Source organism: Pan troglodytes, chromosome 3 (genome assembly GCF_028858775.2).
Source record: "Pan troglodytes isolate AG18354 chromosome 3, NHGRI_mPanTro3-v2.0_pri, whole genome shotgun sequence".
In the NCBI taxonomy this organism is placed as follows: domain Eukaryota; kingdom Metazoa; phylum Chordata; class Mammalia; order Primates; family Hominidae; genus Pan; species Pan troglodytes.
The window spans coordinates 76,235,558-76,262,744 of record NC_072401.2 but is presented as its reverse complement, the minus strand read 5'-3'; the positions used below and the strand labels follow the sequence as shown (position 1 = coordinate 76,262,744).

At 40.0% G+C, this 27,187-nt stretch overlaps 1 protein-coding gene and 1 long non-coding RNA gene across 2 annotated transcripts in view; one reads left to right on the top strand and one right to left on the bottom strand.

The window, feature by feature from the left end:
* Nucleotides 1-26,349, bottom strand: part of LNX1 (ligand of numb-protein X 1) — a 165,159-nt gene extending 138,810 nt beyond the window's left edge. Inside the window, exons 1-3 of the mRNA XM_009447887.4 lie at nt 26,217-26,349; nt 25,474-25,542; nt 349-476 (exon numbers count right to left, since the gene is read on the bottom strand). The gene's annotated coding sequence lies outside the window, so the exon portion shown is untranslated. The remainder of the gene's footprint in view (nt 1-348; nt 477-25,473; nt 25,543-26,216) is intronic.
* On the top strand, nt 1,917-14,379 carry LOC101057638 (uncharacterized). The gene is made up of 2 exons (XR_169501.5): nt 1,917-2,033; nt 12,534-14,379. It is a non-coding gene; the product is annotated as an uncharacterized LOC101057638 (long non-coding RNA).
* Nucleotides 26,350-27,187: the final 838 nt, after the last annotated feature.

Here is a 27,187-nt window from a genome sequence, read left to right as displayed (position 1 = left end):
AACAGATCTGCACCTTCGCGCTAAGTTTCAAAACAAAAGCCTTCACTCTACTTCTCTTTAGGTTGTTGTTGTTGTTTTAATCAGATCAAGTACGAGGACAAGCACAGGCTGGATCAATGATCAGAGAAACAAAAAGGATTAAATATCTGGCCTGGGAGAAGTTTATTGTGCAACTAGAATGTCAAAGTCATCTCTCTACTCTTCTGTCTCAAAAAAGCTTCTCCCTCTGGGGCAAACACTAGCGACAAGCCGTTCAGCTTGTATTTTTTCATTCAAATTCCGTGTTCAGATCCCTCAGGGGCCAGTGGTCTAAATGCCAAGAGAGAAAAATGGAGGGTTGCAACTCACCTCTTCAAGAGACTGTCTGGGGCTCTCCAAGCAGCAGCAGGCAGGCAGCTCTCATTCCTTGTGGGTGAACCGAGCAGCTCCTTGGGCCGCCGGAGTTGTGACCAGCCTCAACTTCGGTGAACAGGTGCCTGGAGGAAGGAGGACGGCATTGGTCGCTCCAGACCAGGAAATGGGTGACATCACGGAAGCCCCGACAGATGAAGCATTGCTGAGACCTTAGGGATTGAAAGAGTCAGGAGGCCACGCCCACCTGTCATTTACCTGAATACCTGCAAGCAGGTAGGTGGCGTCTCTTTGTGGACAAATGAATCAGTTAGAGCAATTTGCCAGGTGGAATTTACTTTCTTTCCTGAGCACAGCACGTGTCCAGCCCCGTGTTCAGATCTGAAGTCAAATGCCTGGTTGTTTCCCAGGCCCTCCCCTTTCCCCATATCTGCCCACAAAGGAGTTAAAAGGGAAGTTTAAACACCAAAATGAGACAGTAATTTAGCAGACACAAAGAGGAAGAGTGTGAAGCCGAACTTCTTAGAAATATCTGAGGTGCCTTTTCGAACCGCATCCATTTGAACACCAAGTGTTTCTCTAATTCCAATAAAATGACAAATTTAAGGTGACATTTCCAATTCATCTTTTAAACAATTTGAAATAGGATACCTGTCAGCAGTTTCAAAGTGGTTTTCAAACACTTTTGCGCTACCCCTTCCCCCGCCCAGCATTTTTAATTCCATATTCAGGAATTTGCAAAACTTCAGTCATTCCTATCTCGGCTGGCTTGGCAGTTAGAGTCATACGGCAGTTACAGTGCACTGCAGGCCTGCAATTAGGAGCAATTTAAATGATTCAGATTGGAATGGTAGTACAGTCATTAGGCGATGTTGTCTGCTGATATAGCCAGGAAAGAGACGTCAGAGTTATTTCTGTCCCAAGCGTGGTGTGTGACCCTGGACAAGTCACTGGTTGCTTCACCTTTTCCAGCAGGAAAGGAGGCGTAAACTCATCCAGCACCAGAGCAGGCAGCTGGGAGGTATCCCAGGACTGTTAAACTCTCTGGCATCTTCCCAGGAGGGCTGTAAACATCTCCCATCATCCCATTGAAACGCTGTGTATTTTTACCACCTGCATCCAGCATCCCTGGAACTTATTACCTGAGGAAACTGTGGATTCCCCCTCCCGGAAGATGGCCTGCCTGCCCAGAGAGAACTTTTTTTCCCCTTCAGGAAAATAAATGTTGACATTCCTATTTTCCTCCTACTTTTGCCTCCCTCGTCTTCTTCTTTCCCTCCTCCTGATTTTGGGAATGCTTTTGTTCCACCGGTTTTAATATTGGACTACCTAGAGGTTTTGGGGTTTGGTTTGGGGGAGGGTGGAGGAAGAAGGAAAAATGGGAGAGGGAAGAAAAGGAAGTCCGGATTCCCACAGCCTGGGCCTCAGCTGGCTGCAGTCAGTCAATAGCTCGCAAAGCAAGGGGGAGGAGAAGGAAGAGAAATTGTAGTCGAGGGCGGGGTCTGGGGGCCGGCTCTGGTGCTTGACCTCAGGGGAGCTGGCTCCTGTCCCCGATCCGCCCCAGACAGGTCTAAGCTACCTCTTTGCACCTGGGAACTCTGTGCCTTTTGAGAGTTGAAGGCTTAAAACAACAACAACCACCACAACAAAACTATTCACCTTTTTATCCAATAGAAACTAAGGTAGGTGTGGCTATTCCTTTATTATTTAAAAGAAAAAAAGGGAGGTAACAAAACCTTTTACACTCAGGTGTTTCAGGAAAAGGTTTCACGCCACTAGTTTGATAATTGAGAAACATCACTCACACAAAGGCCCCCCTCTTCACGCGGACAGGGTGTCCCCTGGGCAAAGGGGAGGGGAGGGAGAGCCCGCCAACCTGATGAATCATCTAGAAGGCCACGCCTTCAGCGGTCTTGCCTTTGGCGAAGGGCAGGATCCAACTTGGGAGGGGATCACAGGCTTCGGTTCAAGGCCTTGGGTGGGCAGGGGAAGGGTGTAGGTGAAATGAATTCGCATAAAGCTTCACCGAACAGCCTGGAGATTGTGAGGTTTCACTTGCCATATTCACATACACACAGTCATCTACATATGTGGTGTGATGAATTATTGTAAAACAGAAAGAAAATAGAGAAATAAGAGTTAATCCAGGAGTGGAGCTAACTCCCAGGTATAGTGTATAAAGGAAGAGAAAAAACTACACAATTAGCCTTCTCAGGTGAGATCTTTCTTGGTACTCCTGGATTTCGAATAATATGCATGGGTTAAAAAAATAATATGGGCTTTTTTTTTTGGCCATTAGGGCTGTTACATTATCATGGAAATTATATTTCTAAACTACTAGAAAAAAATGTAATCATAAAAATGAACATTGTGTTTAACAGGTGCTACTTATTGTTCTGAGCACTTTATACAAGAACCCTGTGTCAGGTATCATTGCTATTTGCATTCTACAGCTGGGAAAACCAAGACATAGTGAATCTGAGAAACTGCCTAAGGACAAGCTCATCAGCAAGTGGCAGAGCCGTTTTTAATCAAGGCCCACTTTTTAACCACTGGAAAGAAAAGAGGGAAGGTTCTGAATTCATGCTCACTGGGACACTTCCTGGACACATTCAGCTTCTTACCCATTATTCAGAAGGAGAAGTAGAAACCTGTAGAAGTAGCCCTGGGGAGTGTAGTTTCTGATAAAGGATGTCTCCATTTGGAAATTAATTAGTAATCTGGTCTATACACTGAAAGTGTGTGTATAAAATATATATATGTATATATAAATATGTATATATTCATAAATTCATGCATATATTTATGAGAAATCATACCAGGAAATCCATCGCCCCTGGGTGCACACTTGAAATCATCTTTTGAGAGCTTATCAAATCAACCCCAAGATGGAAGGCCAGCTTGAGGGACCCCTCAAGAATGACCAGTTGTAACTCTCTATGACATCTTTTATGGTCATTTTTCTCTGTAACTTCTGCGGCCTATCACTTTAAAATCTGAAAATTTAATCCGAGTGGCCATAAGAACATGGAACTGCATACATTTGGATAATATGAGACAATGAAAAATTAAGTTTCATTATAAACCACTACCAGGAAGAATGGTTTAGACTAGGCTTGGCAAATCCTGGACATATAGTGCTCCATTCCCTCCTCCCATACCATTCTCACTGTCATTGCTAAAGACCATGACACTTTTCAATTCAGAAGGAACTTTGGAATCTTGAAGATATTACTCCAGGCACACTAGCAGTTGGTTTTAACCCCCAAGATCAAACCCTTTTCTTTTATTTTCTTACTTTCTTTTCTTTCTTTCTTTTTTAAATTTTTTTTTTTAGAGACAACTCTCCCTTTGTCATCCAAGCTATAGTGCAGTGGTGCCATCATGGCTCACTGCAGCCCCAACCTCCTGGGCTCAAGTGATCCTCCCACCTCAGCCTCCCAAGTAGCTGGGACCACAGGCACGTGCCACCATGCCCTGCTAGTTTTTAAATTTTTTCTAGAGATGAGGTCTCACTATGTTGCCCAGGCTGTTCTCGAACTCCTGACCTCAAGTGATCCTCCCACCTCGGCCTCCCAAAGTGCTGGGATTACAGGTGCGAGCCACTTGGTCCCCTTTTCTATCTCTAGTTGGACAGTAAGTGAGACAGAGAAGAGGGCTGATCAGGAAGCAAAAATATTGGTGTCGGCTGGTGCCATTGGGGAATATTTCATGAAGAAAGGAACATGAATTGGGCCTTGAACGATTTGGAGAGGTGGTGAGAGGGCACAGATCATTCCAGACAGGGCAGTGGCATGGGTGGAACAGGAATGATCATAGCAGATATCTGTTGGGGAGGAACATGTGTGTGGTGGGGGAGAAGAGGAATACGAGACAATGAAATACCCACCTTGCTAGGGTGAAGAGGATCCACTGATTGCTAAATTTAGATGGGCTGAGACTGTAAAGAGCCTCAGGAACCTCAAGGGCTAACTGCTTCATGTGCTCACATGCCTGTTGACTACTTTTCTCATGATGATTAAACAGCTTAAGAAAAAGAAATTCAGTATCTTGGGCATGGGGTAATTTCTTACGCATGACAATGGTTTTCAGCATTGAGCTAAACTTCCAGGATATGCCATTTCGGCAACCACATGATCTTTCTCTTTAGGAGCAAGCCTCCTTTGCAGTCAACATATCCTGGAAACTTTGTTCTTTGGATAGGCAGGTGGAAAACATTAGAAAGCTTTCTGAACTCAAAGTTGGGCCTGTCCTAGTTAACCAGCCGGCTCACTTGGGCTTTTTGATTAGTTTGAATTCCTTTATATATCTTGACAGGGAAATCTAAGGGGGGGAAGGAGGTCTGTCTTCAAAGCTCTTTTCTTGTAGATCCCCCCAATGAAGTTTGGCGTTCTCAAGGACTCCTCCTGGCAATGAACCTACAGCGAAGACCATGCCTTGTGATTCAGCAGAATTACTTTGCCTGTTTTGCTTCCTATTTTTTTTTCCCATGACATATTTCTAGAGTTGTCTATGATGATTGAATGCCACAACTAAAATGGACATATTCCATTTGACTTTAATAAAAGTCATCTCTACAAAAAGCCTCTTTGGCTATCTTCTGAAGGTATTTAACATTATGATTTGGACTTGCTTATTACATTACATACCATCATATTGGCCGTAATTACTTTTTTAAATGGGCTCAGCTCCATATCTTTCATTGGCTAATTATATGTGCTTAGCATAACGCAGAAGAGCAGATCTCAGAAGGGCAATTATGGGAAATAAGAGTAATAATCACAAACATCAGCTGATGTGATAGAATGCCATCTGGTTTTGTGTATATGGAAGATATTCCATTTCTCTCACAAACTTACAACCTGTGTGTTGCCTGGTTTGCAGATGAGTTTCTAGGGTAACCTGTGGACCTACAGTTTAGGAGGAAACACTTCTCTGGTTTGTGTGCTTTTGGGGAGAGAGAGAGTATCTCAGGGAAATTAGCATTAAATCAATTATTGAAGTTGGCGCACATTTTGTGAAAGTTTACCACACTGATTTGTGGTCAGCATGTTCTTCTTTAGTAGGGAGAAAAAAATAACTTCATTGTTATTGTGTTTATAATGGTCACGAGACCTATATCTTATGACAATTATACATATTTTTATGTTTCTATGATCTCCATTCTTGCATAAACAGGGTGGATTATTCCCAGGGAATTTTTTGGTGGTGGCTGTTGCTATTTTGAAGGTTGCCATGTCTTTGTTCTTTCTTGGATCCCTCATACATGGCTACTTTAATTGACCCAGTTCCACATACCAGATTTAAAATGTCTCTTCTCCTTGTTAACTTTGACTTCACCCTGAAGGCTTCCACATTCTTGTAGATGACCCCTCCAGCATCCCTGACTTCCCTCTATTATAATGACAATGACATTCCCCTCTACTTCTATTGAGTCACCCATTCTCAGGATCACCCCTTAGATCTTGTTATTACCCCAAAATCTCCCATTTCAAAAGAAATCTGAGAATGCAACTCTCTACTATATTTTCTTATTCATTCAGATTTTTCATTCCCTTCCTCAAATTTTACATTCTTTCTGAATGGACTGTACTGTCTGGTTCCTGGACTCCGGGAGGCTGCCCAAGAATATCTGTTCCTTACTAGTTTCACTTTAGGTCCATCTAGCCCAGATCCTACTTCCTTGCCAGCATCTTCAGCTTCCTAAGGACCTGGCAAAACCATGTTGCCAGCCTCTTTTTCTACGAGCCTGGAGATGAGTGCCTCTACCTATGTATGCTTTGCAATGCTAGCTGCACTTGTCACTCTCCTTGGCAAACTATCAATTGATATTCCTGATCAGTCCCTCTTCCTGGCAATCCATCAATTGATATTCCTGATCTTTTTAGTAGTCATTCACCCTCAGCTCCTTTGCCTTGCCTGGCCTGTGAGGCTTTTTATGATCTGGCCCCTGTCTGCCTTCAAAGTTTATCCATATCTCTGATCCTTTGCAAGCACAGAATGCCACCACCTGCCAGCCCCCATGCCATAGTAACACTGTGTTAGAGGGGTGCACTCCCCTCACCCCCATTTCCATAGAGAACTGGTTTTCTAAGCACATTCTGGCCATGTTCCACCCTTCATTCTCTCTGTCCCTGGGAGTCCTTGACTGGTAAAATGGAAATGGACAGCAGGGCAAACTTGGGTTTGCACCTCTCTTTCCTGTCTTGAAAGTGAGCCAGAGCTTTCGTCTGTGGCTCCACACTCTGAGTCTCTCCAGGGCAGACTTCTGTCTAGGAGGCTGCCATGCCTACATCTGCCCAGTCTGAGTGCCTTCTAGCTTTGTTTCCCTTGTTCTAACCTTGTTCTCCAATTTAGCCATTGTCATTTCAAAGGTGATATTTTGGCCTCCAAAATTATTCTTTTAAAATTTTCTCGAACTATCCTGAACCTAGGTGAGGAAAAGGGGTCCTCCTTGAATACTCCCCAAACCTGACTGTCTGTGGTTCTCATAACAACCAGGCTGGACATTTTTATGGTTATTTCTAACATTTGTTGTACCATTGTTGTGCCATCCTAACATTTGTTGAACCATTGCCTAGATCAATGTTATGCTCTTTGCCCATGTTCTGAATCCTGGCAAAAAAACCCCATGAACTAACTACAAACAGGTGAAGAGACTGAGTCTCTGCGAGGTAAAGTAACTTGTCCAACATGCCTAGTTGGTTATGGGCAGACTTGAGATTCAGTCCCAGGCAGTATTATTCCTCCATCTGCAGGGCTCAGCTCAGATACCATCTCCTTTATAGGACCTTCCTGACTTCCCCAAGCAGATATTGATGCCTGTTCTGCACTCGTGACATACTCTACTTCAGCAATTATTTTACTGACTGTGATTTTTTTTTTTTTTTGAGACAGGGTCTCGCTTTGTTGCCCAGGCTGGAGTGCAGTGGCACAATCATGGTTTACTGTAGCCTTGACCTCCTTATGATTAAGGGATTCTCCACCTCAGCCTCTCAAGTACCTGGGACTACAGGCATGCACCACCATGCCCAGCAAATTTTTGTATTTTTTATAGAGATGGGGTCTTGCCTAGTTGCCCAGGCTGGTCTCGAACTCCTGGGCCCAAGCGATCCTCCTGCCTTGGCCTCCCAAAATGGTAGGACTAGAGGTGTGAGCCACTGCACCTGGCCCTGACTGTAATTTTTAAAGACTGTTTCCTCTCTAGACAGCGAGGAAAGGAATGTGACTTTCCACGTACTCTCAGGACTTAGCCTGGTATCTGGAAGAAACATAGGAGGCCTTTGATAAATATTAGTTTAGAGAACTAAAGATGAATGTAAGTCAAGGGAAGGAATGGAGGAAGGGAGGGATTACTCGTTGTTAAGTTACATCTTGAGTCATCTCTTCGTTTTCTTGAGAGTCAAAGCCTGTACACTTTGGGAAGGGAGCTAACTTTATCACATTTAATTTTCACAATAATTCACAATAATGAAGACATTAATTCATTCACTCATTTATACACCAAATTTATTAAGCACCTTCAATATGACAAAGATGGAAAGAATCTCTGCATTTGAGGAACTTAGAGTCAATAAGGAAGCAGAGCTAAGGACAAACAATTAAAGTGTAAGGTAGAAATTGCTTAACAGAGGAGTGTTACAGATGCAGTTACATGAGACAGCAGGCCAGATTGTTTCTTCTAATTTTAAGGCTCCAAGTTATTATAAAGTACTTTCCTGAGTTTGCAGAGCTAACATTTGAGTGGCATGTGAACCAGGGCAATTCATCTTGAATAGGGGGTGGGTAAAATAAGGCTGAGACCTATTGGGCTGCATTCCCAGACAGTTATGGCATTCTAAGTCACAGGATGAGATAAAAGATTGGCACAAGACACAGGTCAGAAAGACTTTGCTGATAAAACAGGTTGCAGTAAAGAAGCCAGCTAAAACCCACCAAAACCAAGATGGCTATATGAGTAACCTCTGGTCGTCCTCACTGCTACACTCCCATTAGTGCCATGATGGTTTATAAATGCCATGGCAACATCAGGAAGTTACCCTATATGGTCTAAAAAGGGGAGGCCTGAATAATCCACCCCTTATTTAGCATATATCAAGAAATAACCATAAAAATGGGCAACCAGCAGCCCTTGGGCCTGCTCTGTCTATTGAGTAGCCGTTCTTTTATTCCTCTACTTTCTTAATAAACTTGCTTTCACTTTACTCTGTGGACTCATCCTGAATTCTTTCTTGCACAAGATCCAAGAACCCTCTCTTGGGGTCTGGATCGGGACCCCTTTCCTGTAACAGTGCCAGTTGACTATAGAGCCCATGATTTTCCCAGGTCCCCTACAGCCTTATCTTGGCTCTTATCCATGAAGGGCCAGGCAGAGGAGGCTCATGGGAACCAAGACTGAAGCACACTTTCAGATTCTATGTATGTCACCCGAGGAAACCTATACCTCTTATAGCTTTAGAATTTGCACAAATGTAGAGGCAGCTGCTCTGAGTGGGTAGAAAGACTATGTATATTTCAGATATGGTCTCCGTTTTGTGCCCACAGTCAGGGCTGGCTGGCATTGCACCTTGGGAAGAACTTGAAAAAGATCTGTGCTCAGCAGGTGACAGTAACATCTGTAGCTGTTTAGATGAATTTAAAATTCCTTTAAGGTAGAGTTGGCAGCTCAGTAACCTTTTTAAAAAGGCCCCTCTCCCCAATACCATATGCTTTTTAAGTGTTGTATTATTTAAATCCCTGTTAATTCTATTTTTATATAGTCAGGGCTCAGTGGATAGGAGCAAATTACTGTTTTCCTCACATCACTCCTCCACGCACTTGCTGTTTTTTATGCTGTCCAATAGAGTACTCTGTCCTCTAAGAGCCCAAATTCTTCAAACTTTTTCCCAAAGGGGTTGAAAATTCATAATAACTAGTAACATAAAGTGACTCGAGGACACATGCACACACAAAAAAGTCCTAGTAGGGAATGGAGTGGGAAAGGCAAAAGCCAGAGGAGAATTGTTTTGCTGGCCTACTCAGGTACGAGAAGCACAGGAGAAGCCAACTTTCTAGGTGGGAAAGTGTTTTCCTTCCCAGGAACTTTTGCTTCCAAGAAAGGGCAGGCCCTCAAAAACACGGATTATGGCCAAGGAGCTCATCCCTTTATTTATCTTAAATTAAAGAATACAAGAAAGAGAATATCATGAAAACCACTCACTATTACCAGAGAGAAGGACTCTCAGTCAGATTCCGACTAACAGGGTCTCAATATAATAATAGGGGAAGTTCATTTGACTTTTCTCAAATCACGAGCATGTGAAGACACCCCTTTTTAACTTGGACATGAACCTGGATGGGCGGCCTCTGTTTTTTTATTTTTATTTTCATTTTTATTTTTATTTTTTCAATTTTTGAGACAGAATCTCGCTCTGTTGACAAGGCTGGAGTGCAGTGGTGCAATCTTGGCTCACTGCAACCTCCAGCTCCTGGGTTCAAGCGATTTTCCTGCCTCAGCCTCCTGAGTAGCTGGGATTACAGGTGCCCACCACCACACCTGGCTAATGAAACCCCATCTCTACTAAAAATACAAAATTTAGCCAGGCGTGGCAGTGGGCGCCTGTAATCCCAGCTACTCAGGAGGCTGAAGCAGGAGAATCACTTGAACCCGGGAGGCCGAGGTTGCAGTGAGCCAAGATGGCACCACTGCACTCCAGCCTGGGGGACAGAGGAAGATTCTGCAAGAAAGAAAGAAAGAAAGGGAGGGAGGGAGGGGGGGAGGGAAGGAAAATATCTGAGAAGAGGCTTGCATTTTGTATTTAAATCTATTCCACTCAGTTTTATGAATATGGAGGTTTAGGAGTTAGGAGAAGTGTTATTAACTAGACCGGGGATCCCTAAGTTCCTTGTTTGTGATGTCTTAATTTGACTCTTTGTCCATATCAGTGCCAGCCATCAGCCCAGGGTGGCCAGACTGGTCCTTCCAGTTGTGGCTGTCCTCCTGAAGTGGCATGGTCCACCCCTCTCCCACTTTCGCTGAGTCTGCCTAGGAGGTGGACAGGAAATGCAGCTTTGACAAGTTCTGCCATGGGTATGCTCGCACCCCCACATTGGGTGACTCTCACTAAGTGTCTTGCCACGATGGCCAGTCCTTCTAAGTGATTAGGCTGCACCTGGACCAACACTGTTCGCGTTCTGGCCACCTGCCCATAAACTCGCAGCAGCTGTGACAACTGCGTGAGCCTGGCAGCAAGCCCATTGTCTCCTGGGATGCTAACTCCTCAATGCCATGTGGCTGCGGGGGTTTGGCAGAAGAGACAGCAGCTGTGCTAGGTATGTCCCCTCCTCATCTGTGCCCCCTAGAGGCAGCTGCACACACCAACTCATCTGAATTCGAAGCTAGGAGATCTATGAGGCTCCAGCTCTACTTTCAACTCATCTCAAGATGGCATCTTCTCCAGGATAAAGGAATAAGGAACCACATGCCAGGGGTCACTGCAGGTCACTCTGAAGCTGCCAGTCATCTCAAAGTCAAACTCTCCAAACTGGTTACTGCTGTTTCTCCCTGCCCTGCATCCCCTCTCCTGCATACCACCCCATTCTGTAGAATCTATACCACCAACCCTCCTCACCCCTGCTCACGTGACTGACTTCTCCAGTCAGCACCATTGTCCTCCCCTGGAAATGATCCCATGAAATTTCATAAAACATCAAAAATGGCTTCTTGTCAGTTAGCCTTATGGTTCTACTGGTGTGATAGAAATAGGGACAGAGTGAGAAATAGAAACTAGGATCTGTCTGTGCAGAAACCCAAGGTAGTGAAAATGAAGTTACTCTCCGAAGTGATAAGGGGATGGATCCAAATCTGTGACCTTGACATCACCATCTATTCTAGGTCCTGCAAGCAACAGATGCCAAGACCAAATTAAATATGCAGGGACTTGATTAGGGAAAATACCTGTGTGAGCAACAGGGGATGGAGGCTGAGAAAGGCTGGGAGAGCTGTGAGACCACCATCCGATCTGACACCAGTGAAGGAGAGGAGGGAAGGTTAGGTGGAACTGTACCTGGGCCAACGTCAGCTGTCAGAGTAATCCCAACTTTCAGGAACAAGCCTGTCTTAGGGTCCTGCAGCACTCAGTCACTCCGTCACTGACCAGGAGCTGCACCTTGAAGGGTGGCTTGCTGCAAATGCAGGGGTGGCTTTTAGAGTGCAGCCACTTGAGTCCTTTGTCAGTGACACCTCCTATAATGGGGGGTCTGTGAGGGCACTTGAATGGCCTTTACACGTGGTGACTAAACTAATGAAGTAGCTGAGGAGATGGGGAATGGAGTCCACAGGACCCAAGTCAAGGGAAGGCAATCAGGATATTGTTTCAAGGAATGAAAAACACGTGTTGGGTGATAGTTCACAAGGCTTCAGTCTGATCACCTGGATTGGGCTCAGTGTGAAGGAAACAGAAAGTCTGTACATCCATGACATATCATTTTACTCTATTTTAAAACAAGCCAAATATACCTGAAAGCATAGAAATTTCAAAGCCTTGAAAAAATTCTTCTGTTTTCAAGTTTGCCTTAGCACTGACAGTAGATATGAAGCTCTGAGACCACTTTTGAAGCTAGAAAAGGCAAGGACAAAAGTACAGAGACAATGAGTTTCATGGACATCTTATGACCTTTCTGGGCCTCAGTTCCTTCATCCCTAAAAAGATCCCTTTCAAGTCTAAAATTCTAAAATCAATGCTCAGATTGGCAAAGTTTCTAATAATCATGGAAAGCAGTTTTCCAGGATCCAGAGCACCACAGTGTCACTGTATTAAGGCAGCAAATAAATCAGCCCTGGTTGTGCTGGCCGTGGGGCCATGGAGGACTCCAGGGTGGTTGCAGGGCTTCCTTGGGAGCCGACTCCTCACTGCATTTGAGGACCTACTCATTTTCATATTCATGGTTCCTAGCTCATGGGGAAACTCAATAACATCTTCATTAAATAAACACACAAATGGACAAAATCAATTTGGGAAGAGAAAGAGAAAAGGATTGGGGTAAAAAGTGATGTGAATTAGCAGAGCTGGGTTATAGGCAGGGTGGATGTGCAGCTGGTGTCCACCATGGAGCTTGTGTTAGGCCGTTCTTGCATTGGTATAAGGAAATATCTGTGACTGCTTAATTAATAAAAGAGGTTTAATTGCTTCATGATTCTGCAGGCTGTAAAGGATGATGCCCGGCATCTGCTCAGCTTCTGATGAGGCCTCAGGAAGCTTCCAATCATGGCAGAAGGCAAAGGGGAACCCATGTATCACATAGCAAGAGCAGGAGCAAGAGAGGCACGGGGAGAGGTTTTAAACCACGTCTTGCAAGAACTCACTATTGCGAGGACAGTACCTTGGGGATGGTGCTAAATCATTCATGAGAAATCTGCCCCCATGATCTAATCACCTCCCACCAGGCCCCAACTCCGACACTGGAGATTACAATTCAACATGAGATTTGGGTGGGGACAAATATCCAGACTATATCGGGGCTGTACCAGCAATTGACTCCTGACATCTGTTCTGACTGGTCAGAGTCTGTTCTGATAGGTTGGTGCCTCTACTGATTATTAAATATTTTATGCTATACCAATTATTAAATATTTTGAAAACCACCTACTGTTACATGGGCTATCATATTGCCTAGAATATTTGGTGATGGTTTCATAAATGGAAAGCAATTGATTTCTGATAGTCATTCCACCGCAACCTAAGGTCACCGTATCTATTAATAATTCCTGTAGATGGTAGTGGGATGGAGGGTGATTTAATCAAATTGATGACAATTCGAAGTTGCCAAACTGCTGATTTTTGTTCTACCCTTCATAGAAGACAATTTGTATTACTCTTTCCCTGCTGCCCCACTAGAAATATATTAGCACCTAAAGCTTGTATATTCATTTATCACAAGCATAATATGTTCTCCTTAAGCTGGATAGAGAATGTTTGAGTTAAAAATGAACTGAGACCAAAGAGAAGTGACCTGTTATTCAAGTCCTTATACTCACAAATGCTTGGGGCAAAGGGAATGTTTGGAGAAAAGTGATGAATTCTCTAGACTTAAAAGCCAGGTGGATAAAAAGCAGAACTGGCAGAGCCTATGCCAATGTGGGATTATGGATGCAGGAAGAAGCAAGAGGAAGTAGCCCAGGAACTTACAGAAATTATAATGAGGGCTCCGAATTCTTATGGGTTGTGGTACTGGCATTCAGGCCAGGTTTAACTAGATGTCCAAAGGCTGTGCAGGGGGATATCTGATATCTGGAATATTCTTAGGCTCAATTCGTTTGTTTCTTCATTTGTTTCTTGCAACCAAAAATGAATTATGAATATCAGTCCAAAGTCAGAGACAGACTAATTTGTTTCTCATATAATGAACTAGAAGGTATATTTCTAAGACTAAGGATTTGTGCTTGTGTTTGGATTGGAGCTGAGCCTCTTGGGTGGGGAAGACAGGTCACAGGCCACCTTTCTCAAGAAAAGAGGCTGCAGGGGCAGAAAACTGGAAACATGAAGCTGTATATGTATAGAATTCCAGGGCAAGTAAAATGTAAATGAGTGATGAAACAGCATCACTCCTCACAACCCGGGTGATTTGCAAAGTCACCAGGGAATTACAGGACACCTGGATTACAAAACCATAGCAAGACTTGGAGTCCGCATTAGCATAGTGAAGTGGAAGCTGCCAGCTCAGTTAAGGGCTATGCCTAGAACTGGCATTGCACCACTTCTCCCATGTTCTCGTGGTCAAAGGAGTTACAAGGCCCACCGAGATGAAAAGGGATGGAGAAATAGATTCTACCTCTGGATGGGGACTGGCAAAGTCACATTGAAGAGCACGTGGAATGGGAATTGTGTTGTATGGTAGCCATTTTGGAAAATACAATCTACTGCAACAGATGATTAAAATACTTAAAAAGAAATTTTAGTGTATTATCTTCTTTAAACATTGTACAAATTTAAGCTGTATAATGTGATGTTTTGATGTATATTTTATTAAAGTGATTACTAGTCAAGCAAATTAACGTATGCATCATCTTACATGGTAACTACCTTGTGTATACGTGTATGGGGGTGGGGGGTAAAGTACCTAAATATGTTCCCAGTAAATTTCCAGTATACAATACAATATTTGTAACTATAGTCTGCATGCTGTACTTTAGATCTCTAGACTTATCCACTCTATATAACTACAACTTTGTATCCTTGGCCTACATAACCCTGTCCTCTCACCCCCACACCTGGTAACCATCATTATACTCTGTTTCTCTGTATTCATGTTTTTTTTTAAATTCCATATATAAGTGAAATCATGCAGTATTTTTCTTGTCTGACTTATTTTACCTAGCACAATGTCCTCTAGGTTCCTCCATGTTGTCACAAATGAGAGGATCTCCTTTTTAACAGCTGAATAATATTCCATTGTACATATGAACTATAATCTCTTTATCCATCATCTATCAATGGACACTTTGGTTGTTTTCATAGCTTGGCTATTATGAATAATGCTGCAATCAACAACATGGGAATGCAGCAATCACCAGATATCAGCTGGTGATTCCATTTCCCAGAAGAGGGATTGCTGGGTCATGTGGTAGTTCTATTTTTATTTTTTTAAGGAACCATTATACCCTTGCCAATTCTTATCATTCCTTGTCTTTATCACAAGTGGAGGAACTAGATAAACAAGAGCAAACTGACACACAGTTAGCAGAAGACAGGAAATAATCAAAATCAGAGCTGAACCGAAGGAAACTGGGAAAAACCATACACAAACCCAACACATCCAGAAGTTTCTTTTTTGAAAGATAGATAGACCACTAGGTAGACTAATAAAGAAAAAAAGGGAGAAGTTCCAAATAAACACAATCAGAAATGACAAAGGGGATATTATCACTGACCCCACAGAAATATAAAAAACCCTCAGAAATTATTATGAACACCTCTATGCACACAAGCTAGGAAACCTAGAGGAAATGGCTAAATCCCTGGAAACACACAACCTCCCAAGATTGAACCAAGAAGAAATTGAATCCCTGAGCAGACCAGTAATGAGTTCTGAAACTGAATCAGTAACAAAAAGCCTACCAACCAGAAAAAACAAACAAACAAACAAAAAAAACAGAACAAGACAGATTCACAGCCAAATTCTACTGGATGTATAAAGAAGAGCTGGTACCACTCCCACTGAAACTATTCCAAAAAATTAAAGGAGGGACTCCCTAACTCATTCTATTTGGTATCATCCTGATATCAAAACCTGGCAGAGATACAATAAAAAAAGAAAACTTCAGGCCAATATCTTTGATGAACATCAATGCAAAAATCCTCAATAAAATACTGGCAAACTGAATCTAGCAGCAGATCAAAAAGCTTATCTACCATGATCAAGTAGGCTTCATCCCTGGGATGCAAGGTTGCTTCAACATACACAAATCAAGAAATGTAATTCATCACATAAACATAACTAAAGACAAAAACCCTCATGATTATCTCAATAGGTGCAGAAAAGGCTTCTGATAAAATTCAACATCCCTTCATGTTAAAAACCCTCAACAAACTGGGCATTGAAGGAACATACTTCAAAATAATAATAGCCACCTATTACAAACCCACAGTCAACATCATACTGAATGGGCATAAACTGGAAGCATTCCGTTTGAAAACCTGCACAAGACAAGGATGCCTTCTCTCACCACTCCTATTCAACACAGTACTGGAAGTCCTGGCTAGAGCAGTCAGGCAAGAGAAAGAAAGAAAGAAAAGGCATCCAAATAGAAAGAGAGGAAGTCGAACTATCCCTGTTTGCAGATGATATGATTCTACACCTAGAAAATTCCATAGTCTTTGCCTAAAAGCTCACTGATCTGAAAAACAACTTAGCAAAGTTTCAGGGTACAAAATCAATGTACAAAAATCACTAGCATTTTGTATACACCAATGACATCCAAGCTGAGAGCCAAATTGAGAATGCAATCTCATTCACGATGGTCACGAAAAGATAAAATACCTAGGAATATAGCTAACCAGGGAGGGGAACAATCTCTACAATGAGAATTACAAAACATTGCTCAAAGAAATCAGAGATGACACAAACAAATGGAAAAGCATTCCATGTTCATAGATAGGAAGAATCAATATTGTTAAAATGGCCATACTGCCCAAAGCAGTTTACAGATTCAATGTTATTCCTATCAAACTACTAATGACATTCTTCACAGCATTAGAAAAAGCTAATGGTGATTTATTTTAAAATTCACAGGGAACTAAAAAAGAGCCCAAATAGCCAAGGCAATCCTAAGCAAAAAGAACAAAGCTGGAGGCATCATATTACCCAACTTCAAACTATAGTACAAGGCCATAATAACCAAACAGCATGGTACTGGTACAAAAACAGACACATAGACCAACAGAACAGACAGCCCAGAAGTAATGTTGCACATTTAAAACCATCTGATCTTCAACAAAGTCAACAAAAACAAGCAATGGGGAAAGGACTCCCTATTCAAAAAATGGTGCTGGGATAACTGGCTAGCCAGATGCGGAAGATTGAAACAGTACCCATTTCTTACACCATATACAAAAATCAACTCAAGATGAATTAAGAGCTTAAATATAAAACCTAAAACTTTAAAAACCCTGGAAGAAAACCTAGGAAATGCCATTCTGGACACAGGGTATGGCAAAGATTTCATTAAGAAGATGCCGTAAGCAATTGCAACAAAAACAAAAATTGACACATGGGACCTAGTTAAACTAATGAGCATCTACACAGCAAAAGAAGTGATCAACAGAGTAAACAGACAGCCTACAGTATGGGAGAAAATATTTGTAAACTGTGCATCCTACAAATGTCTAATATCCAGAATCTATGAGGAACTTTGACAAAACAACAAGTAAAAAACAACCACATTAAAAAGTAGGCAAAATAAATGAACATGCACTTTTTAAAAGAAGACATACAAGCAGTCAACAATCACATGAAAAATTGTTCAACATCACTGATTACAGAGAAATGCAAATCAAAGCCACAATGTGATACCATCTCACACCAGTCAGAATGGCTATTAGTAAAAAGTCAAAAATAGCAGAAGCTGGTAAGGTTGTGGAGAAAAGTAAACGCTTATACACTGCTGGTGGGAAGGTAAATTAGTTCAGCCACCGTGGAAAGCAGTGTGGAGATTTCTCACAGAATTCAAAGCAGGATTACCATTCGACCCAACAATCCCATTTTTGGGTATATACCAGAAGGAATATAAATTTTTCTACCACAAAGACACGCACATGTATGTTAATTGCAGCACTGTTCACAGTAGCAAAGACAAGGAAACAACCTAAATGCCCATCAACGGTAGAATGGATAAAAAAAATGTGGTGCATATTCACCACAGAATACTATGCAGCCATAAAAAGAATGAGATCATGTTCTTTGCAACAACATGGAGAGAGCTGGAGGCCATTATCCTAAGTGACTAATACAAGAACAGAAAACCAAATACCACACATTCTCACTTATAAGTGGAAGCTAAATATTGAGTACGTGTGTACACAAAGAAGGGAACAACAGACATCAAGGCCTATATGAGGGTGGAGAAAGGGAGGAGGGTGAGAATCGGAATACGCAACTTCAAACCATACTACAAGGCTACAATAACCAAAACAGCGTGGTACTGGTACAAAAACAGACACATAGACCAACAGAACAGAATAGAGAGCCAGAAATAATGCTTCACTCCTACAACTATCTGATGCTCAACAAAGTTGACAAAAACAAGCAATGGGGAAAGGACTCCGTATGTTTATTACCTGGCTGGAAAAATCATCTGTATACAAAACCCATGTGACATGCAATTTACCTATGTAACAAATATGCACATGTACCCCTGAACCTAAACTAAAAGTAAAAAAAAAAGGAAATCTAAAGAGAAAAAAGTGTTTAAGAACTATGTTTTAAAATATATCACTTTAAAAATTTAAAATTTAATTAAAAAGAATATAGTACCAGAACAATATGTTTTAACCCATAAACCATTGCCAAAAACACCAAAAAACTAATATTAGCTAAATATATCTCTTTGAACTGTATTGGAAAGTTCTGTAGAAAGAAAAAAGGAATTGACATATTTTTATTTATACGGAAATTTTATAGCATTTAAAATTCATAAATTTATAATTTATGTATAAATAATATATAAAATAATATATAGTATATATAATTATATATTATATGTTATACTATATGTTATAAATAGCATATATAATTATACTATTTATAATACTATTATAGTACTATTATACTATTATAGTACTATTATAATACTATTATAGTACTATTATAATATATAGTACAATATATAATATACTATTATATATTATATATAATATATTATTTAAATATAAAATATAAATAACATCAATATAAAATTTCTACATAATGCTATATAAATAAATCATGTAATTTAGATAGCATTATATATAACTATATAGCATATAATTTTTATTATAAATACTTTATGAATAGTAAATCATTTAATGCTCACAACCATGTGAGTTAGACACTGTTATTGTTCACATTTTATAAGTGTGCTCAAGGTGAAATGGTAAAGTCAAGATTTGAAAATGGACATTTTCTCTAAAGTCTTTACTTTTAACCTCTGTGTCACGCTGCTTCCCAACACAGTAAATAAATAAACCTCCATATTCCTGATCTAAAGTATTTTTATTGTTTTTCATATGTCCACAGAACATTTATAGAGACTGATCAGGTACCTGACTACAAAGAAAACTTGAGCAAATTCAGAGTAATGATTTTATAGTTAACATTATCTGATCATAATTCAATAAATAAGAAAAAATTATCAAAAGGTAACAAAAAGTTGACTACTTGAAAATTTAAAAATACTTAGAAAATAATTGGTTCCAAAAGTTGAAAGGGAAATTATTGACCATCTTAAAAGCCATGAAAGGTCGAACTTTATAACATACTCTAGGATTCTGTGAAAACTATATATGAAAAATTTTGTAGTTAAAATGCTGCGGTGGCTCAAGCCTGTAATCCCAGCACTTTGGGAGGCCGAGGTGGGCGGATCACGAGGTCAGGAGATCGAGACCATCCTGGCTAACACGGTGAAACCCTGTCTCTACTAAAAATACAAAAAAATTAGCCAGGCGTGGTGGTGGGCACCTGTAGTCCCAGCTGCTCGGGAGGCTGAGGCAGGAGAATGGCGTGAACCCGGGAGGCGGAGCTTGCAGTGAGCCGAGATCGCACCACTGTACTCCAGCCTGGGCGACAGAGCAAGACTCCTGTCTCAAAGAGGAAAAAAAAAAAAAAAGAAAGAAAGAAATAAACCAAATCTTCATTCTAAGAAATTAGAATAAGAATAAAGGAGATAAATAAAGGCAAAAGCTTAAATTACTGAAATAGAAGGCAAAATAAGTAATAGGATATATAAATAAATTTAAACTTGTTATATAAAAACATCTAAACTCTATACATGTCTATAACAAGTTTGATTTTTAAAAATGAGGAAATGCAAAATTATAAAAGATCAGAAAGCAGAAAGAAGACTATAGTGACTGAAAGTATTACAAGAGAATACGATATGAAACTTGATGGTAGCAAATTTTAAAACTGGAATAAACATTGGGGAAAAAAGAGGTAAAACTGTCTATTTTTGCAAATGATATGATTGTAAACCTAGAAAACCCAAAGGAATCTAATAAAAGTCTTCTAGAATTAAGAATAGAATTTGATAAAATAGGTAGATCTACAAATAGGCAAAAATACCATTAGCTTTTTTGTGCTCTAGGAATAAGAAAAGGAATGAAAAAAAAAGTCTAAAATAGTGAAAAACCAACCTCTATGAAATACTTAGGATAACAAAAAAAGAAAATGCGCAACAAAGTTATACTAAAATATGCAAAAGGAGAAATGAAGAAATGGAAAGATGTGCCATTTTCTTGGATAGGAAAATTCAATGCCATAAAGATATTAAATTCTACAAATTGATTATGTGTGTGGTGTGTTTTACTAAAAATCACAACAAAGTGGGTATTTCGGGTTTGTTTGTTGTTTTTGGTAATTGGATAAAGTGATCTTAAAGTTTCTAGAGAAAAATAAATATCAAAGAAAATACAAGTAATTTAGAAAAAATAAGTAGAGATGGAGTAAGGGACATCCTTGCTAGTTACTAGAACCGTCTATAAACCCATCGTATTAGGTTGGGGCAAAAGTAATTGTGGTTTTTGCCACTAAAATTGCAAAACTGCAATTACTTTTGCACCAACCTAATCTTCAAATCAGTGTCCTACTGGATCTCAATTTTATTGCACACTCAAGGATACACTACAAATAAATGAATGAAAAATATAAAAGGTAAAGTAAACCAAAGCTCTTACCAAGAAATCTAGTGGATTATATGTACTGTTATATAATGGGGGCAGGACAAACCCTCCCAATAAAAACTGAGAAGCCAAAAGCTCTGAGAGTAAAGATAGCTGTATTTGACTGAAAACAGTATAACTTTTCAGGCAAAGATAATATAAAAATGCAGTAGACCATGGTAGATTTGAAGAAATCTATATAGTGTGAACACTAGTTATCATTTTTATAATATACAAAGATTTGTTATGATTTGGCAAGAAAAACAAGAACAAACCAATAGGAAAATGGACAAAAGATATGAATGGGCAATATACAGAAAAGCACATCCGAAGGGTTGTGAAACTCGGAAATATCCTCAAATTTACCAAAAGTGAGGGTAGTACAAATTGAACAAACAATAAGATATGACTTTATACCCACCAGATTGTCTAAAATTGTAAAGATTTGTAACACTTATTGCTGGCAGGATAGTAGGTAAGGGAGAACTTTCATACAGCTTAGGTAGAATGGAAATACCTCTTGCAGGAGCAGCATGGCACTATCTATTACAATTTAAAATACAGACAGTCTTTAGGCCAGCAATTCCTTCCTCAGACTCTAATAGAAGCAAAGCCACCAGAATATAAAGATTCATACACAAGGTGTTTTAGCTTGCTTCTTTTACTTTGTTTTGTTTTTGCAAATTATAAAAGCTAAGTGTTTTCTGTAATGGGGGATAGCTGAATAAATTATGGCATATCCATAGGATGGAAAAATACAGTCATTAAGAATAAATTAACGCTTGTAATCCCAGCACTTTGGGAGGCTGAGGCAGGAGAATTGCTTGAGCCTAGGAGTTCGAAACTGGCCTGGGCAATATAGCGAGACCCTGTCTCTACAAAAAAATACAAAAATCAGCTGGGTATGGTATGCCAGCTAATTTTTGTGTTTTTTTTTTGTAGAGATGGGGTCTTGCTATATTGGGTATGGCAGTGCTAGTCTGTACTCCCAGCTACTCAGGAGGCTGAGCTGGGAGGATTGCCTGAGTCCAGGAGTTTGAGGCTGCAGTGATCTGTGGTCGTATCACTGCACTCCAGCCTGGTTGACAGAGTGAGACCCCATTTCAAAAAAATAAAAAAGAAGAAATTAGTTGTGCTAGTTGACAGGAAGAATTTTAAAGGATATCGTTGAATGAGTAAAGCACAATGCAGTGAAAAGTATATGCTATGGTTTTATTTTTGTAAAACAAAAGCCCCTGTGTGTGTATGTGCATGTGTATGTCTACCTATGATTATATAGCCATGAGTAAAAATAGGAAAGACACATACTAGATTATTAATATGGGCTTTCTGGGTAAGTGGGTGGGTGGAGAATTTATATGTGTGGAAGAGAAGAGGAAGCACCAAGCCAAAAAATGAAAAGGAATAAAAAGACCCCCTACACATAACTGTACACATGAACGTATGTTTAAATTGATCCCACGCATGCATTTATGAAAATATATGAATGTGTGTTTCCATACATGAAGAAATCACCTTGCCAGTTTGAGGGTTTCTGTTTCACAGATAACCTCCTGCTTTCCAGGAATTTTTTTTTTTTAACTTTGAAGTTCAGGGGTACCTGTGCAGGATATGCAGTTTCATTACATAGTAAACATGTGTCATGGGGTTTAGTTGTACTGATTATTTCAACACCCAGGTATTAAGCCTAGTATCCATATTTGTTATTTTTCCTGATCCTCTCCGTCCTCCACCCCCGACCCTCCAGTAAGCCCCAGTGTGCATTGTTCCAATGCGGTATTTGGTTTTCTGTTCCTGTGTTACCTTGCTAAGGATAATGGCCTCCAGCTCCACCCATATTCCCACAAAAGACATGATCTAATTCTTTTTCATGGCTGCATAGTATTCCATGGCGTATATATGCCACATTTTCTTTATCCAGTCTATGATTGATGGGTATTTAGGTTGATTCCATGTCTTTGCTATTGTGAATAGCACTGCACTGAATATATGGGTGTATGTGTCTTTATAATAGAATGATTTATATTCCTTTGGGTATATACCCAGTAATGGGATTGCTGGGTTTAATGGTATTTCTGTCTCTAGGTCTTTGAGCAATCGCCACACTGTCTTCCACAATGGTTGAACTAATTTACATTCCCACCAATGGGGTGTAAAAGCATTCCTTTTTCTCCACAACCTCACCAGCATCTGTTATTTTTTGACTTTTTGATAATAGCCGTTCTGACTGGTGTGAGATGGTATCTTATTGTGGTTTTGATTTGCATTTCTCTAATGATCAGTGATGATGAGCTTTTCACACAATTGTTGGCTGCATGCATGTCTTCTTTTGAGAAGTGTCTGTTCATGTCCTTTGCTCACTTTTTAATGGGGTTGTTTTATGTTTGTTGATTTAAGTCCATTGTAGATGCTTTTTCAGGAAAGTTTGCTGTTCCATTTGCCACCCTGTCCCTACATACTCTCCAGGAAAGAATTACTGACTCTGGGGCTTCCAGATTTACTTCCAGAACTACTGACTCTGGGGCTTATTCTAAGACTTCCCCTCCCATGACACACCATTTCATCTCACAAACAGCACTCAGAAAGCCTCCAAGATTCTTCTGGAAATGGATATCCCTTTGGGATCTCTACCTCTATCCCTTCTCATCCATACTTCCTTTTGTGAAGTGACCCCCACACTAACCTTTCTAGGCAAAGCAAATTGGCCTGTTAGGCAGATTTTCTAGGGGTGTCAGGTTCCTCTGCACCCACACCAGAAAAGCCAGAAGGTGAAGAGTTCCATCACAGGTACCCAGGAAAATGACCAATTGCTCTTAAGGTCATAGGTCTTAGAATTTTAGACTTGCCTAAGTTGTGAAATTCTTTAGGGTCTAATAAAAGTAATAAGCAGCCAAGAATGCTAATTTGAGATACCTTTGGTCAGCCTACGCTGTTTATGGCTCACGAGTTCATGTCCTCCTTGATGTCAACTGAATGCTTGCTAGTTTTACATTCCATGCTCACATCTGTCTGCTTCCTTCAGCCTCCTTGTGGTGGAGCAATTTCCTTCACTTCAAAGGAGGCTCCAGGTGCAGGGAGGACTCCAGAGGTGTGGCCTGACCTCAGAATCTGGCTCCCTTTTATTTTACTAAAACATGTATTCTCTTCATCTTAACCCAAGTTGACTTTTGGAGCTATTCCGAAATTTGTTCATCTGTCTTTGAACACCGAGAATGAGAATAAAATATATTTTTCCTTTTCCTTCAAAACATTGACCCTAGTTTTGTCATGACACTTCAAATGAATTAATTGCTGAAAGAAACAGTAGAGATAATTACACATGCCCCACAGGAGAAAAATGCCACGATTGAAACAGTAGAAAATAGGCTGTGGGAGATTTAGTGTAATAATGGCCTCTGATAAATCATGGAGAAGCAAGAAGTCGTTGTTGTAAGCCATTCGCTTTTAGGGTGGTTTCTTATGCAGCAGTAGTTGGCGAATGCTGTGTGTAACTCCTTCAGCAAGGTGAGGCTGCTTCTCCCAACAGGAGGCAGGGAGTATTTCTTACTCCCGTGAATCTACCCGGGCTGGCTTTGGGGCACTGTGGGGGTTCCAGAGCCTAGGTATTCAAGAGGCTTCGTAGCTTCCACCCTTGCCCTCTTGGAAGCTTGAAACTGCCATGCTGTAGAGAAGCTTAGCCTAGCTCCCTCGTGTATGAGAGGCTTAAGGAAGAAGACTGAGGCTCTAGCCAATCGCCAGAGCCAACTCCCAGACATGAGTGAGGCAATTCTGTACATTCTAGCTAAAGGCAGCTGAATGAAAACCCATAGAGGAAGAGCTTAGCCAACCCACAGAATTGTGAACAATAATAAAGGTCGTTGTTTTAAGGTATTGAGTTTTGAAGTGGTTGGTAATACAACCATGCCTTATTAATACAGAGCCTTGGATTTTTTTTTACTACCTTAACATAAAATTATTTATTCATTTATTTTTAGATTTAAAAAAATTTTAGTGGGCATATAGTAGGTGCATATATTTATGGGGTACATGAGATGTTTTGATACAGGCATGCAATGCGTAATAATCTTATCATGGAGAATGGGGTATCCATCCCCTCAAGCATTTATCCTTTTAATTATAAACAATCCAATCATACTATTCTAGTTATTTTAAAATGTACAATTATTATTGACTACAGTCACCCTGTTGTGCTATCAAATAGCAGGTCTTACTAATTCTTTCTAACTATTTTTTGTATTCATTTGCCCTCCCTGCTCCTCACCACCCCCATCCTTCCAAGACTCTTGTAACCATCCTTCTGCTCTCTGTGTTCATGAGTTCAATTGTTTTGATTTTTAGATCCCACAAATAAGTGAGAACATGTGATGTTTGCATTTCTGTGGGCTTGGATATTTTAATTCAGTATCTATCTTTTTTCTAGTTTTCTATATATATTGAGACATCTTTTTTACTTTTTTTCTTAGAAACCTAGATAGACACCTTCCCTACATAGACACAAATAACTCCTATATACCATACACTTAAAAGCTCATAGGAGACAAAAGTGCAAAGGCAGGCACTGCATCTAATTTCTACTCTTCAGTGTCCTGCGCCTGGGTCAGCAGGACATGATTGGTGGGAAGTCAGCATATGTTGACCAGATTATCTCATGTGACACCTGCTGCTGCTTTTATCTCATTTTCTTAGTACCTGGATTTGTCACAGAATGAATGGTCCGATTCATTTGGCCTACCTGGGCAGCTCTGCTTGTGTCCTCTTGTTCTCTCACTTTTCCATGTAGATAGTTTTCAAGGGTCCCAGCCTGGAGGAAGAGAATATCTTTCCAGTTGTTGGTGGACTCAGCTTATTGGTCAAGAGTGTTGTAGTTGTAGTAATAATAGTAGTAACAGCAGCAGTAGTAACAGCAGCAGCAGTAGCAGCAGCTAATATTTATTGAAACCTTATCAATATGCCAGTCATTCACTTTAATTAATTAGTTAATTTAGTTAATTAGTTATTTTGATTTCCATAAAGGAAATGGAGGCAACGATGGGTTACTTGATTCTCCCAAGATAACATAGGTAAATGGCAGAGTCTCAACTTTTAGCAAACACCCTGGCTTGAAATGTAGCTAGCTGTGTGGTTACTGATGTTTAAACTAAGAAGTATTAAGCATAGTCATTTATAAAAGTTCCCTGACTATAAATCACCCATAAGCTACAATCATCAAAGCTTTTAAATATCATTTGTACTTCTCATTAGCCAAGAAACAAGTATTACTGAGTGTGTCATGTAAGTCTGTGCTTGTGCCGGTTACTATAGAAAGTTATAAAACATATAAACTATAATACAAAAGCAGCATATAAGAATCTTGGCTCTAAAGGGACTTACACTGTTTTGAAGAGACCAGACTTACACAGTAAAATGACCAAAAAATAAGACCCAGTCTAATAATAATAATTTAAAAAAGAGAGCAAAGGAGTTTTGAGACCTCACCTTTTGCAGGGAAGAATCTGAGTCATATTTCAAATCTCCTTTTCTTCTTCTCAGGGCAAAACCACAGCTTTCATTTTTGAAGGTCACAGCAGTAAAAGATGGTTCAATAGGCCAGACTAACCTGTGTTAGCAACTAGGATAATATCCAGAAAAGAAAATTTACTTTGGGATTTAAGATGATCAAAACTGATTACTTCTCAAGAGGCTTAGAAACCCAAAGCTGTAAACACAGCTGGGGAAACACTTGAATGTGCAGCCATAAAAACTCCAGTGAATAATCCATCCTTCTGCTTCATGACATGGATACTACACCACATACATGAATCTATAGGAAAGCAGTAAATGTTTTTATACAACCTTGTTGGTGAAGAGGAAAGAAAAATATGTAGAGACATGCCCACCCACATCATCTATGTGTGCACTGTAAATGTCTCTCTTGTTTTGTTGAAGTTAAGGCAAAAGGATTACATTCAGTACAGCCACTAAATTGTAATACAGAGATGTTATTGACTAAACCTGTAACAACTGGGTTTGTCTTCTCAAGATTTAGAGAACCAATAGAATTATTTCTGATTGGACGATAAGTAAATGCTCTATTATTTGTTAACCAATAGTCAATGACAGAAATTGAGCCAGTTTTCTCCATATAGAAAATTTTTGACTTATCAAGACCTCTTTTTTCCCTGGAAAGATAGATATCTATATATTAACAATTATTTTCTCTAGTAGTGTGGTTAGGTGTTTGATTATTTATTTTTCTTATTGGTGTTTTTGAAATTTTTCAAAATAACATCTATAGTTTTTATAATCAAAAGATACTGTGATTTTTAAAAGTGAACAACCTAGCTTCTTACTGATAGACAGTCTTACACCATTTAAACAAATTGCCCTTAACTACTTTGCCTACCAAATAAATCCTTATCTTTGGTTTATTTTAAAGGAATTTTTCCTTTCAGCAGAGTTTTATGATC